Here is a 14,296-nt window from a genome sequence, read left to right as displayed (position 1 = left end):
GTTGTATATCAGACAATGCTTTTTTGTATGACCAGACCAAGAAAACCTTTGAGTGGTTGTTCAGAGTATTTACACAAGCAATGAATGGGAAGCACCCTAGAGCTATACTTATAGATGGTGATCATGCAATTGCGGCTGCAGTGTCTCATGTATGTCCAGATGCACATCATTGCCTATGTTTGTAGCATATCTTTCAAAATGCAGCAAAAAACATAAAACATATTTTTAATCAGAAGATAGGGTTTGATAAAAAGTTTTGAAAGTGTGTACTTGAGAGCATAGACGATGTTTGTATTTCTTGTTGAACTTAATGTAGTGTCTGATATTGTTTTGTTTCATGACAGACTCATTTCAATTCAAAAGTGAACAACAAAATACAAGAATCGTGTGTGGATTCTTCAGCTACAAAATAGTTGTAGCATGTGACTTTCATTAGTGTAAATCATTGTAATGTTTATCATTCTATAATTCTTTGTTGTAAATCAATAATTCTTTATTGTAATTCTATCATTCTTTATTGTAATGATACACTGGTAGATATGATTTATGTGATTTTTGTATCTCGATAATTCTATGTTGTAATTCTATCATTCTTTGTTGTAATTATATAATTCTTTCATTAATAAGTGTAACACAAAAGTACCGCTGAAAAATCGATAAGACTACATAAACTCAAGTTTGAAAAATCGTACACAGGTATCCTTTTGTATTCCAAACGTTACAACGATATGTACTATGTACGGTGCATCTTCAACGATTTTTGCAACAACGATTTATGAAGTTACCATGATTTGTACTTACGTTTGCTAAATCGTATAATGATTACTGGCTTAGGGTTTATTATGTATAGTGATTCTTGTGATAACGATTACTATGTATAGCGATTATGAAGTTACAATAATTTGTACTTACGTTTGCTAAGTCGTATAGCGATTATTAGTTTAAGGTTTATTATGTATAGCGATTCCTGTAATATCGATTGCTAAGTATAGCGATTACTAGGTATAGCGAATAGGAAGTTACCATTAGTTGTACTTAGGTTTGCTCAGCCGTTAAGCGATTACTGGTTTAGGATTTATTATTTATAGCATTTCTTGTAATAGCGATTACTCAATATAACAATTAGGAAGTTACCACGATTTGTACTTAGGTTTGCTCAATTGTATAGCGACTACTAGTTTTGGGTTTATTATTGATAGTGTTTTCTGTAATAGCGATTACTCAATATAGCGATTAGAAAGTTACCATGATTTGTACTTAGGTTTGCTCAATCGTATAACGATTACTAGTTTTGGGTTTATTATTAATACTGTTTCCTATAATAGTGATTACTAGGTATGGCGATTAGAAAGTTACCATGATTTGTACTTAGTTTTGCTCAATCGTTAAGTGATTACTGGTTTGTGGTTTCATTATTTAAAGTGTTTCCTTTTTAGGGCAAGGAACGTCTCATAACATTAGTTTAGGGTTTAGGTCTAGAGTTTAGGGAAACGTCAACGTGTCATTCATTTACATGTACTAACGTCATTTCGAAGATACTAGCAAATGAAACGACGTCTTTTAATTAATGCATAATGTAATTTATTTATTTATTATATTCATTGTGCTTTCCCGATAATTCTATGTTGTAATTTTATCATTTTTTGTTGTAATTATATAATTCTTTCATTAATAAGTGTAACATAGAAGTGCCACTGAAAAATCAACAAGACTACCTAAACTTAAGTTTGAAATATCGTACACAGGTATCCTTATGTATTCTAAACGTTACAACAAGATGTACTATGTAGGGTGCATCTTCAACGATTTTTGCAACAACGATTTATGAAGTTACCATAATTTGTACTTACGTTTGCTAACTCGTATAGCGATTAGTGGTTTAGGGTTTATTATTTATAGCGATTCTTGTGATAGCGATTAATAGGTATAGCGATTATGAAGTTACCACGATTTGTACTTACATTTGATAAACCGTATAGCGATTACTAGTTTAGGGTTTATTATTTATAGTGATTCCTTTGATAGTGATTACTTAGTATAGCAATTAATAGGTATAGCGATTATGAAGCCAACACGATTTATACTTACGTTTGATAAATCATATAGCGATTACTAGTTTTGGGTTTATTATGTATAGTGATTCCAGTGATAGCGATTACTTAGTATAGCGATTAATAGGTATAGTGAGTATGAAGCTACCACAATTTGTACTTATGTTTGCCAAATCGTATAGCGATTATTAGTTTTGGGTTTATTATGTATAGCGATTCCTGTAATAGCAATTACTCGGTATAGCAATTTTTAGGTATAGTGATTAGGAAGTTACCACGATTTGTACTTAGTTTTGCTCAATCGTTAACCGATTACTGGTTTAGGGTTTATTATTTAAAGCATTTCTTTTAAGAGCAAGTAACATCGCATAACATTAGTTTAGGGTCTAGAGTTTAGGAAAACGTCATCTGACACACTATTGTTGTTATGCGACGTGTCATTCATTTACACGTACTAACATCGTTTCGATGATACTAGCAAATGAAATAATGTCTTTTAATTAATGTGTAATGTAATTTATTTATTTATTATATTCATTGTGCTATCCCGATAATTCTATGTTGTAATTTTATTATTCTTTATTATAATTATATAATTCTTTCATTAATAAGTGTAATACAGAAGTGCCACTGAAAAATCGACAAGACTACCTAAACTTAAGTTTGAAATATTGTACACAGGTATCCTTATGTATTCTAAATGTTACAACGAGATGTACTATGTAGGGTGCATCTTCAATGATTTTTGCAACAACGATTTATGAAGTTATCATGATTTGTACTTATGTTTGCTAACTCGTATAGCGATTAGTGGTTTAGGGTTATTATTTATAACAATTTTTGTGATAGCGATTACTTAGTATAACAATTAATAGGTATAGCGATTATGAAGTTACCACGATTTGTACTTACGTTTGATAAATTGTATAACAATTACTAGTTTAGGCTTTATTATTTATAGTGATTCCTATGATAGCGATTACTAAGTACAACGATTAATAGGTATAGTGATTATGAAGCTAGCACGATTTGTACTTATGTTTGATAAATCGTATAGCGATTACTAGTTTTGGGTTTATTATGTATAGCGATTCCTATGATAGCAATGGCGCACTGCTGTTGTTATGTGACGTGTCATTTATTTACACGTACTAACATCATTTCGATGATAGTAAACTCTAGACCCTAAACCCTAAACTAATGTTATGAGACGTTCCTTGCCCTTAAAGGAAATGCTTTAAATAATAAACCCACAAATCATGGTAACTTCCTAATCGTGGTAACTTCTTAATCGTTATACTGAGTAATCGCTATTACAGAAAACACTATAAATAATAAACCCTAAACCAGTAATCGCTTAACGATTGAGCAAACCTATGTACAAATCATTGTAACTTCCTAATCGCTATACCTAGTAATCACTATTACAATAATCGCTATACATAATAAACCCTAAACTAGTAATCGCTATACGATTTAGCAAACGTAAGTATAAATCATGGTAGCTTCATAATCGCTATACCTAGTAATTGATATACTAAGTAATCGTTGTTACAAGAATCACTATACGATTTAGCAAACATAAGTACAAATCATGGTAACTTCATAATCGCTATATATATTAAACGCTATAAAGAGTAATCACTATCATAGTAATCACGATACATAATAAATCCTACGCTAGTAATCGATATACGATTTAGCATATGCAAGTACAAATCATGGTAACTTCATAAATCATTGTTGCAAAAATCATTGAAGATGCACCCTATATAGTACATATCGTTGTAACGTTTGGAATACATAAGAAAACTTGTACAATTTTTCAAACTTAAGTTTATATAGTTTTGTCGATTTTCCAGTGGTACTTTTGTGTTATACTTATTAATGAAAGAATTATATAATTACAACAAAGAATGATAGAATTACATCATAGAATTATCATGATACAAAAATCGCATAAATCATATCTACCAGTGTATCATTATAATAAAAAATGATAGAATTACAACAAAGAATTATAGAATTACAATAAAGAATTATTTATTTTCAACAAAGAATGATACAATAAAATCACAATATGTTTATTCAGTGACACTTAACGACTCAGAGGGACATACAAATTGCTTTTCTTTGCCTTGGTGGAGTCTCTTTATTTGGTGGCCTCTTTGTTCCCTTCATCTTATTAAACCCACTGGTAATCATCTCTACCAGTGTATCATATTGTAACTGCATGTGTCTCACCAAATTTTGTATTTGCTTCCGTAACTCCTTATTCTCACTCTCCAGCATCGCGATCCTTTCGGCGGACACTACCTTCTCCTTTGTGAGTTGGGTTTGCTCCTTATCGTGTACTACAACAACAACCATCGTAGTATTCGTCAAAGGGACACGATGGACGTTACGTCTATGCTAGAAGACGACATGCTCTGTGACAAAAGTGACCATACTTTCAGGTTGCTTCTCCTCAATCTGTCGATTTCCACGCATGGGTTGCCAATATTGTTTGAAATAGTTGGGGTCATATTGTCCTTCTTTATAATCATATGGTATGGCACAAGCACCTCCTTTGTTTCAGCTATCCAATTATTTTTTGAAGTGGTGGTGCCAATTCATTTTCCTCACCCCACCACTATTCATCTTCCTTCTCAATACCACAGGCAATTTTGTTATCAACTGTCCCAACCCAGCTTGTAGGAGTACTTGACTACCATGCTGCAATTCGGCTTCACATTTGCCAAAGAGCCAAATATCGCATACAGACTGTCTCACAACCTCAGCAACAACCTCTTCATCCTTGTCCTCTCCATCTCCATATGGTCTCTACACAACCTTTACAATCGAAATTGTGGTTTAGACATAGACATAATTATTCATACAAAATGCTTAATACGATAACGATTTGTACTAAGACAAAATGCTGAATGCAATGATTACTTAAGAATGCTAAATATTACAACGATTTACCCTAATAAAAGTTAGATGCTAAGGAGATAACGATTTGTACTAAGGAAGACAAAATCTTAAAGCGATGATTACTTAAGAATGCTAAACATTATAACGATTTACGCTACTGAAAGTTAGATGCTAAGGAGATAACAATTTGTACAACAGAAGAAAAAATCCTAAAGCAATGATTACTTAAGAATGCTAAACATTTCAACGATTTTAAACCATTTACCTCATTCAATTGCAGACCATCTAAAATGAACTGAGCATTATCTAACTTGACATTTATTCTAGCTCACTTGCCGATCTTGGGAAAACCACAAACCGCAGTGCTACACTGAGAACATAAGGCGACAATATGCTCCCACATCCAAGCCTACAGAAACAATATATTATTCTTAGTAAGACTACAACCTTCAAGGAGCTTAGTCTACAAGTAATGAATATGTAATAAACAAATACCTGAACAAATGGCCAAAACCACAAACTTCAGTTCAAGCATGGTCCCCTTGACCCTTGAAGGAGCCGATGGGATACATATTTTTCATAAAGTATATCGAAGGTAGACAAATATTTTTCCAACTACAAAGTATGGTTTCCGAACAATGGAGGGTCCAGTAGTAGGAATAGATCAAATAGATGAACATCAACATCACCCCCTGTCTATCATGCAGAATATCAGTGTTTGCTTTAGTATGGCGGCAAAGATTGAAGATGATTATGGTCGTTATATTCTGCGTAAGCTTCGATATACTTCACAACAAATACGTCATAGTTATTTGTGTCATGAATATATTGATATATACACAAAAGATAACTACCATAATCATCATCGAAGATTATACAGATCTTTCCTCATGACGTGAAACAACTACATTATCAACATCAAAACCCATCTATCAAGCACAGGTAGAAGGAATACAAAAGAACAAAGAAGAAAAAACAATACAAGGAAGAAGAAGAAGGAGAAGAAGAAGAAGAAGAAGAAGAAGGCGGAGGATAACAAAGAAGAAGAAAAAAAAACTGCGTTGCCGCAGAAAAGAGGAAGAGAGGTTAAATAGATTAGGGTTTTAGACCTAGACAATGAGTCGGGTCGGGTAGGGTAGGGTAGGGTTTTACATAGAATAGGGTTTTACACAAATCTATATTAGGGTTTTACGCACATGTACACAAATCGACATGATGTTTAGAGTTAGTAAAGTACAAATCGATTTACAACTTGATAACTACTAAAGTAAAAGTTGCAAATCGCTATCACTATTTTATAGAAGGTGTTCTATCACGATTTGTACAACAACGGATCTAAATCGGAAATGATTTATCCTATCGCGATTTGCGTTTATGAGCTTTGTCTATGTGAACGATATCCTATCGTGATTTGCTCTTACGAGTGTTTTCTACGTGAACGATATGTCGTATCGCGATTTACTTAATGATTGATTCATAAAAGGCAGAAAGGAAAAACAATAAACAAATTGACACGATGTTTAGACTTACTAAAGAACAAATCGACACAATGTTTAGGGTTTAGGGTTTAGGGTTTCGGGTTTAGGGTCTAGGGTTTTAGGGTTATAGGGTTTAGGGTTTAGGGTTTAGGGTTAAGGGTTTGGTAAGAGGGTTTTAGGGTTTGGGGTTTAGATTTAGGGGTTTAGGGTTTAGGGTTATAGGGTTATAGGGTTTAGGGTTTATGTTGTAGGGATTGTGGTTTAGGGATTATGTTGTAGGGTTTAGGGTTTAGGTTTAGGGTTTATGGTTTAGGTTTTATGGTTTATGGTTTATGTTGTAGGGATTAGGGATTGGGGGTTAGGGTTTAGGTTTTAGATTTAGGGGTTTAGGGTTTATGTTGTAGGGACTGTGGTTTAGGGTTTAGGATTTAGGGATTATGTTGTAGGGATTGGGGTTTAGGGTTTAGGGTTCACAATTTTGGGTTTAGGGTTCATGGTTTAGGGTTTAGGGTTTAGTAATATATTAAGGGTTTAGGGTTTAGCGTTAGGGTTTAAGGTTTAGTAGTATATTAAGGGTTTAAAGTTTAGCGTTAGGGTTTAGTAAGATATTTAGAGTTTAGGGTTTAGGGTTTAGGGTTTAGGGTTTAGGGTTTAGGGTTTAGGGTTAGGGTTTATGGTTGGGTTTTAGGGTTTAGGTTTAGGATTTAGGTTTAGGGTTTAGGGTTTAGGGTTTAGGGTTTAGGTCTAGGTATAGTAATAAATTATGCGATATGTGTATCAATTTCTAAAATATTAATTACTTTCTAGTGTCTATTTGTTAGATATTTGTAGTATGTAATTGAAACCTATGCATGAGAAATTTACATTGTAGCGACATGAGGTAGCCATTTGCGTGTTCAAATCATTGCTCATTTAACGATTTCTATAGAAATCGCTTCAAAGCGTCATACTTGTAATTAAATAATTGTCATGTGAATCATTATTGTCAACAAGTATAAATCGCTATTGCATCAAATGTATAAATCGTTCATGTTTTAAACGTGCAATTCGCTGCTTCAAATATACAAATCGATGTAGCAATCACATCCTTATAAGTACATATCATTGTAACGTTTGGGCTTCAATAGTAAACATCATTGTACGATTTAGCATTAAATGTATAAATCGTTGCTGCTTTAAATGTATAAATCATAAACCATAAATCGCCACAACGATTTGCCTTTATTACAAAAATATGTTTCATTCATTTATAAAAGAAGCGTCGTTTCACATCCCGCTCGTTGTCAAAAATCGATATGTCTTATAAGACCTGAATTTCGGTTGACAATTTATGTGATTTACGCAATGACGTCTATATCGAACACAACGATTTGCCTTTGTATAGAAAATATTGGATTAGTATGACGCAAATCGCAGTTGTACTAACATACTATCGATTTGTATGCTATTATGTTAATTTTTTGTATCGATTTGTAATATATTATGCGATATGTATATCGATTTGTAACATATTATGTGTTTGCTAGTTTTAATTTTTAAGATATTTGTATTATGATATTGATATGTGTGCATGCGGCATTTACATTGTTGCGAGATTGCGGTGGTGATTTGCGTATTCAAATCATTGTTCATTTAGCGATAAAAATTGAAATCGCTTCACAGCGTCGTAGTTGTCATTAAATCGTTGTCACGTGAATCACTATCTTCAACACACATATACGATAAGTCATTTATTTTCTTGGCACGGTAAATAACAACTCGATGCAGGAAGATTTAATTTTGCATGGTTGGCAGGAAGAAATTCTTTTGCCTCATAAGTACACGTAGTTTTCATTCTCCTCCTCATTCTTCCTTTGCTTTTCCTTCTCTTCGTCATCATTCTTCTTCTTCATCATCTTTAGTTCTTCCTCATCCTTCTTCGTTTGCTTTTCATCTTCAATATTTGATGGATCAGGCTCCGTATAATAAATATCCAACAATTTGTTCCTGTCTTTTTCATTCTCAATGTTCATTATATTTTGGTACTTTACATAACCCTCATATATATTGGATTGACGAATGATTTCTCAAAAAGTCATCCCCTCCAACACAACACATAAATTTAACCGCATCATTATATGTTACAACCACATCTCCAAGTATATATTATTACAAATTATCACATTCATTACACAATCACCAACCTTACAAGATCTTCAATTATTTCTCTTCAATGAGTTTGTACAACCACCAAATGAAACAATATTGAACATAACAAACATATGAGAAATTGTATCGATTTGAATGGTACAGTGGGCTGCCATTACGAATGAGCTCGTTTGCTTGCAAAGGATATGTAGGATCTGACCCCTGATACAAAGTTGTTGTCAGAACTTCTGCAGAAGAACATAAAGCTACCACCTGCAGAGTATACTTTTGAATATGCTCTTGTTGATTTTATATTTGATGGATCATCGCACGACAAAGGGTGGTCCGACAGCAGACGACGGTAAAAGGTGCTCCGGCAACAGACGACAGCGAAGGGTGCTCCGACGACAGCAGACAACGACAAAGGGTGCTCTCGCGGCAACAGACGATGGCAAAGGGTGCTCCTCCGGTGGTGGAAGGGTGATCCAGAACAAAGAGGGCGACATATTTCAAGGTTGAGACTCTTCAAGTAGAGGAGTTTATTGCTTAGGGAGAAAACAAATGGTTATCCTTCATTTTCTGGCTGGAGGACATTTTAGTACATTACTCGAAACGTTATTTCATAGCGCACTGAACTCCGATGCTAAGTGATGCCGACACACACGGAGAAACGAGCCCCATGTACTTACATATGTGTCGCTCATTCAGATTCGAGAACACGCACCTGTCTCTTCCGGGGAGTAACATATAACCTGCTTAGATCTTGATACCTGTTGACGTGTAGATAGCAAACATAATTACAAAGAGCATATCTAATGCCCCAAACAATGTTGTCATTTTCGTCCCTGAGTCGTTGGCCAACAACTCAAATCGGCTAAAAAATAATTTGTATCAATCAGACATGTTAAAATCATTAAAATAATATTAAAGTAATATTAAAAAATTAATTTAAGCATTTTTTATATTGATTAAAATATCGATTTTCTGTCAAAGTATCGACCAATACAGGACGATTCAGGCCAATACTGAGAACATCGGCCCCAAGACCACAGTGACAAACTTTTAAATCTGACAATTATTGGTGCAACATTTTTTTTTTCGTTTTTTTGTGCATTTTAATCAGGAGAATCTTGGCAAAAACAAAAAATGATTGAAATATATAAAACATATAAAAATAAAATAAAAAATAAACAAATTTTCATGCCTGATTGACTTGACAATACATTGATGTTTTTAAATGATTAAAACGGCTAGGAAGATATCACCTTTTCTTTTTGCGATGATTGTCACGTGGCCCAAGAGGGAAATATATTATGATTCGGTGATGACACGACTCAAAAGTTTAGCTTATTATGTTTCGGTGATGACACGACTCAAAAGTTTAGCCTACTTTTTGCCTTGTCATTTGGGTTTGGTGCAATACTAAGGGGACGTTCCCACAGAATCTCTTTTTCAGGTTCTAAAAGCCTGAAATCTCATGTTCTTCAGTCTCATTCTGATTCTAACCGTGAGATTTCAAATCATTCTGATTCCAAATCTCATAGAAGTTGAGCCACCCGAACTTACATTAAGAGATTAGGATGCTTGGTTACTTTTAATTTTGCTCTCAAAAGTGCAGCATATGAAGATTTTTTTTGTCATGAGATTTCCAAATCTCATCAGTGCTCGAAGTTAGGGATGGAAAACGAGATGAATTGCTTGTTAGGGCTGGAAAATGAGATGAGTTGCTTGTGGCATGGCTGGAAAGAGATCAATCAGACTTGTAAAATGCACTTGGTAGGCCAAACACCAATAACAATTGTTAGACTGGACTCAACTTGCATAGGCTCATTAAATAACAATGAATATATTTTATTTATTATTTTCTATCACATAATAAAGTGCAAAATAAATAGTCAAATTAAGTGTTTTGGCTTGCAAGTTAGAATTCTAATCTTATTGCTTTCAGCTTTGTGAGAATTTCATTTTTTTTTCCTCCTTAAACAAGCCATTTCAAACAACTCGCTATAAAGAGTCAAGCATCAACTCCTCTAGTTGGGTTTGGACAGTTCATTTACCAGCCCTACCTAAACTCTCTCTCTCTCTCTCTCTCTCCCTCCTTGTAAATAGAAAAGGCCATCTATTCTTTTGTTTGAATAGCGTTCACCCAAATGTTGTCAGTATCGTTGCTGATCGGCCTGAATTGGCAGGCCGATTCGAATTGTATCCCCAGAAAATTGAAAAAAATTACCTGATTCATATTTTTCTAAAATAAATCATAATATTGCTAAAAATAGTTTTTTGATATTTTTTAATATTATTTTAATGTTTTTGAGACACATGTTAACTGATGGTTAAAAGTTGGCCGATTCAGATCGATTTAGGCCCAAATCGGAACCGCTCGATTCACCTTAATCGTTGGCCTACCGATTCTATGGCTGACACGAATTTGACAACATTTTATGAAGCTTTCAATACGACTTTTATATAAAGGGATATGGAACGGCAGTCAGAATAGAGTATCCGTGTGACATTAGTTTATTATGATATTTTGACATATAAAAATTATATTAATTGTTAAAAATATCATGGTATTTATTAAAATAATGTTGGACGTGTCAAAATGTGTCACGCACTTGCATGTCGTGTCATGTTGTGGGACCCAATCTAGCGTGTCCTTGTGACGTAGAAAACAACAAATCAATCGTTGGTTTTAGGGGATGAGTTGCGTGCAACTCATCCCCTAAAACCTAGCTCCTAATATTTCTGTTTACTGATTCTGCTACTTAACATATAATGAGAATTACTAGCTCAAATATTTGTGCAATCATATTTTACCTGATCTTTAAAGGGTATGCTACGTGAATTTTCAAAAAAGACAAGTAGGGGAGTGTGACTATTTATAAATATAAATAAATCAACAAATATAAACATACAGAAGAGTACAGAATTACAGTATATCTGATAGTATATGAAGCTGTAAACTGTCGATTGCAAACTAAAAGTCTAAAACATGTCAAAGATATATAATTAACAAACAATGGATAATAAAAAAGGAATACAGTTAACATTGGATGCTTTTGATCTCAGTTGACTGGACCATAAAATCGATAAAACAGGTCAGGTTAAAGCCCAAACCCAGTTGACTTTTACCCGAAGAACCCAAGTACTAGTGCCGGTAGGACCTGAGTATAGGAGGCTAGTAGAAGCAGCGTTGTCAGTATCGGTGCGTATCTGCCTGAATCGGTCCATACGTATAGTATCACCAGAAAATCGATACGATACCGACCTGAATTGGCTACTTTTTTAATAAATGTAAAAAATAGGTTTTTAAATTATTTTTTAAATATTTTTTTAATGGCTTTAACACGTGTCATGTTCTGAATAACATGTAATATTTTTTTAATTATTTTTTGGCCGATTAAGAACGATTCACTTGAGAATACTGACAACTTTTGCGTAGAATTTCTCGTGTTAAGAAGATACAAAGTGGCAATAAGAAAAGGGGTGTCTAAACAGTCAATGTTTAAGACTGAGATTGCTCCAGTAAATAATATGACCAATGGTTCTGGACGGTTGCACTTATCCATCAAGCACCTAAGGTTCTTCTATGAGAATCCTTTTTCCAAAAGACACAAGGTATGCCACTGTTGCATAGTTTTTAATTCAGAATAGCACACATTAGGACATGGGACAGGGGTTAGTCAGAGTATCCCTGTGATATAAGTGCATTCTTTATTCTACTTTAAGAAAACATAAATATGAGTCAATTATGTGTATAGATATCAAAACATAGCAGTGGGACATCAAACTAAGAAATCTCTCTGAAGCATAAAAGTAGTCAGCAAGAACTTTAATTTACATGACGTGTAATTGCCAGTATATAGAATCAAGGGTGAAAAGCAACAGCACCCAACTGTGTATAATAATGGCTTGTTTTCATATACATTAAACAACATAATTATTCTGATCGGCCCAGGGATTCCTGAACCCCCTCTTGTCTACAAAAAAAGTGCTCCCTTGCCATGTTACGCCCATCATTCATCTTCCTACTCTCATCATCAAGTAATTGGCTTGACATGCCCCCAATGGGCAGCATCACCACCTACTTGACAGGGTTGATCAGCAAAAACCAGAACTTCCCTCTATTTTAATTAATGCAGGACCAATAATGCAATACGACGGTATTTCTTGCGGTTGTTGCTTCACTGTAATGCTGGTGCTGCACAGCCATGCCGCGGAATGGGTTTATGGTTATGGAGAGATTACAAATATTTAAAAAAAAAATTTGATATTTTTTACATTGGTTATTCTCTCAGAGGATCGGTCTTGTCACAAATAAAATGTGCATATGAAATCATTCTAAGTTGAGTCCATCAAATGAAAATATAGTAGAAGTCATCAACACTATGATGAGGATATGCCATATGAATGTAGTAGATATTATTTAAGTATTAAGGTTGTTCATTCCATTGGAGGATATGTTTTATCACAAATGAAATTGGCATATGAAATCATTGTTAAGTCGGGTCTGTCAGATGAAAATGTGAAGTTATGAATGCTAAGATAATGACCAATGATGACACTTCTTTAAAGGATCGTACTCTTTACTGACAGCTGACAGCTGATTGGATCTCTCAAGTAACCCAACATAACCCATGCAGTTTACAACGGTCCACACGAATGGTGATGCACTTGCGTGCACAATTTAACTTGTAATTTTCCATGTATGCACTTGTATGTTGGCAATTTTACCAGTGAATATGCGTTGTGATATGTTTTGCATACTGATCAGTTAAAACCTTGAACATAGTTACTGACTGCTATATCTTATTGTGGTTGAATAAGTAGATGCCTCTGTCTAATAATTTTCTAGCAGCAAGACCCTCCTACCTTCCAATCTTCCATTGGTGGAGCAGACGTTCCTTGAAGTTTTAGGACATGTAAAAGCCAACGTCCTCCATGGGCTGTACCTCGTAATGGACTAACAAGTGCTGCTAAGTTTATAGGTGAGCTGCATACGATACATCATCAAAATGTAGTTTTCCGACGGCTAAGTTGGACCCCCTATATAAGGAAAAGATGTTCGGTTCTATTTGGAAACTTTCAGTCTGAGGTAGTTTATGCATTTGGAAAAGTGGCAGCTCCCTGGTGCAAAAAGTACGGATCGGGTCAGAGGGCCAGAGGTTGCTCTGATGCCGTTCATCCATACGATGAATGACATCCAAAATACTGTAGCTGAATTATGTTTTCAGCCATTCAATTTGCAAACTCTAGACACCGTCGTTCCAAGGCATCAACGGTTCTGAAAAAAAAAATGAGACCCATCTAAGAGAGTGTTTTAAAGGCCGTTCATCACATGGATAGACACGGCATCACCCTGACAGGCTGACCTGATCAGCGATGAAAAAAAGGGTCATTTTCTTTTCCAAATGTATAATTCCCATCCCAGCCACAGTAGATCAGGTGATTTGTCAAGGTGAAGTGATCTAACATCATTGTGAAAGACAATGATGATGTCAGTGGACACTTTTTAGTGGGCTAGGAGACCGTGGAATTGAATGGTGAGGATGTCAGATCACTTTTCAAAACTGATTTGACAGCACCTGATCAGCTCTCCATCCCAGCAATCATAATCCAAATATCCACCACCCAAAAAAGATCAGGTGAATTCTGCAGCACACTTTTAATGTGCCGCTGCAGCAGATGACCTCCATCTTGGGGACAGGCCTGTCAGTTGTGGGG

The sequence above is a fragment of the Nuphar pumila genome, chromosome 7 (assembly GCF_984573655.1).
Source record: "Nuphar pumila chromosome 7, dmNupPumi1.hap1.1, whole genome shotgun sequence".
Lineage (NCBI taxonomy): Eukaryota > Viridiplantae > Streptophyta > Magnoliopsida > Nymphaeales > Nymphaeaceae > Nuphar > Nuphar pumila.
This window is presented reverse-complemented; position numbering follows the sequence as displayed.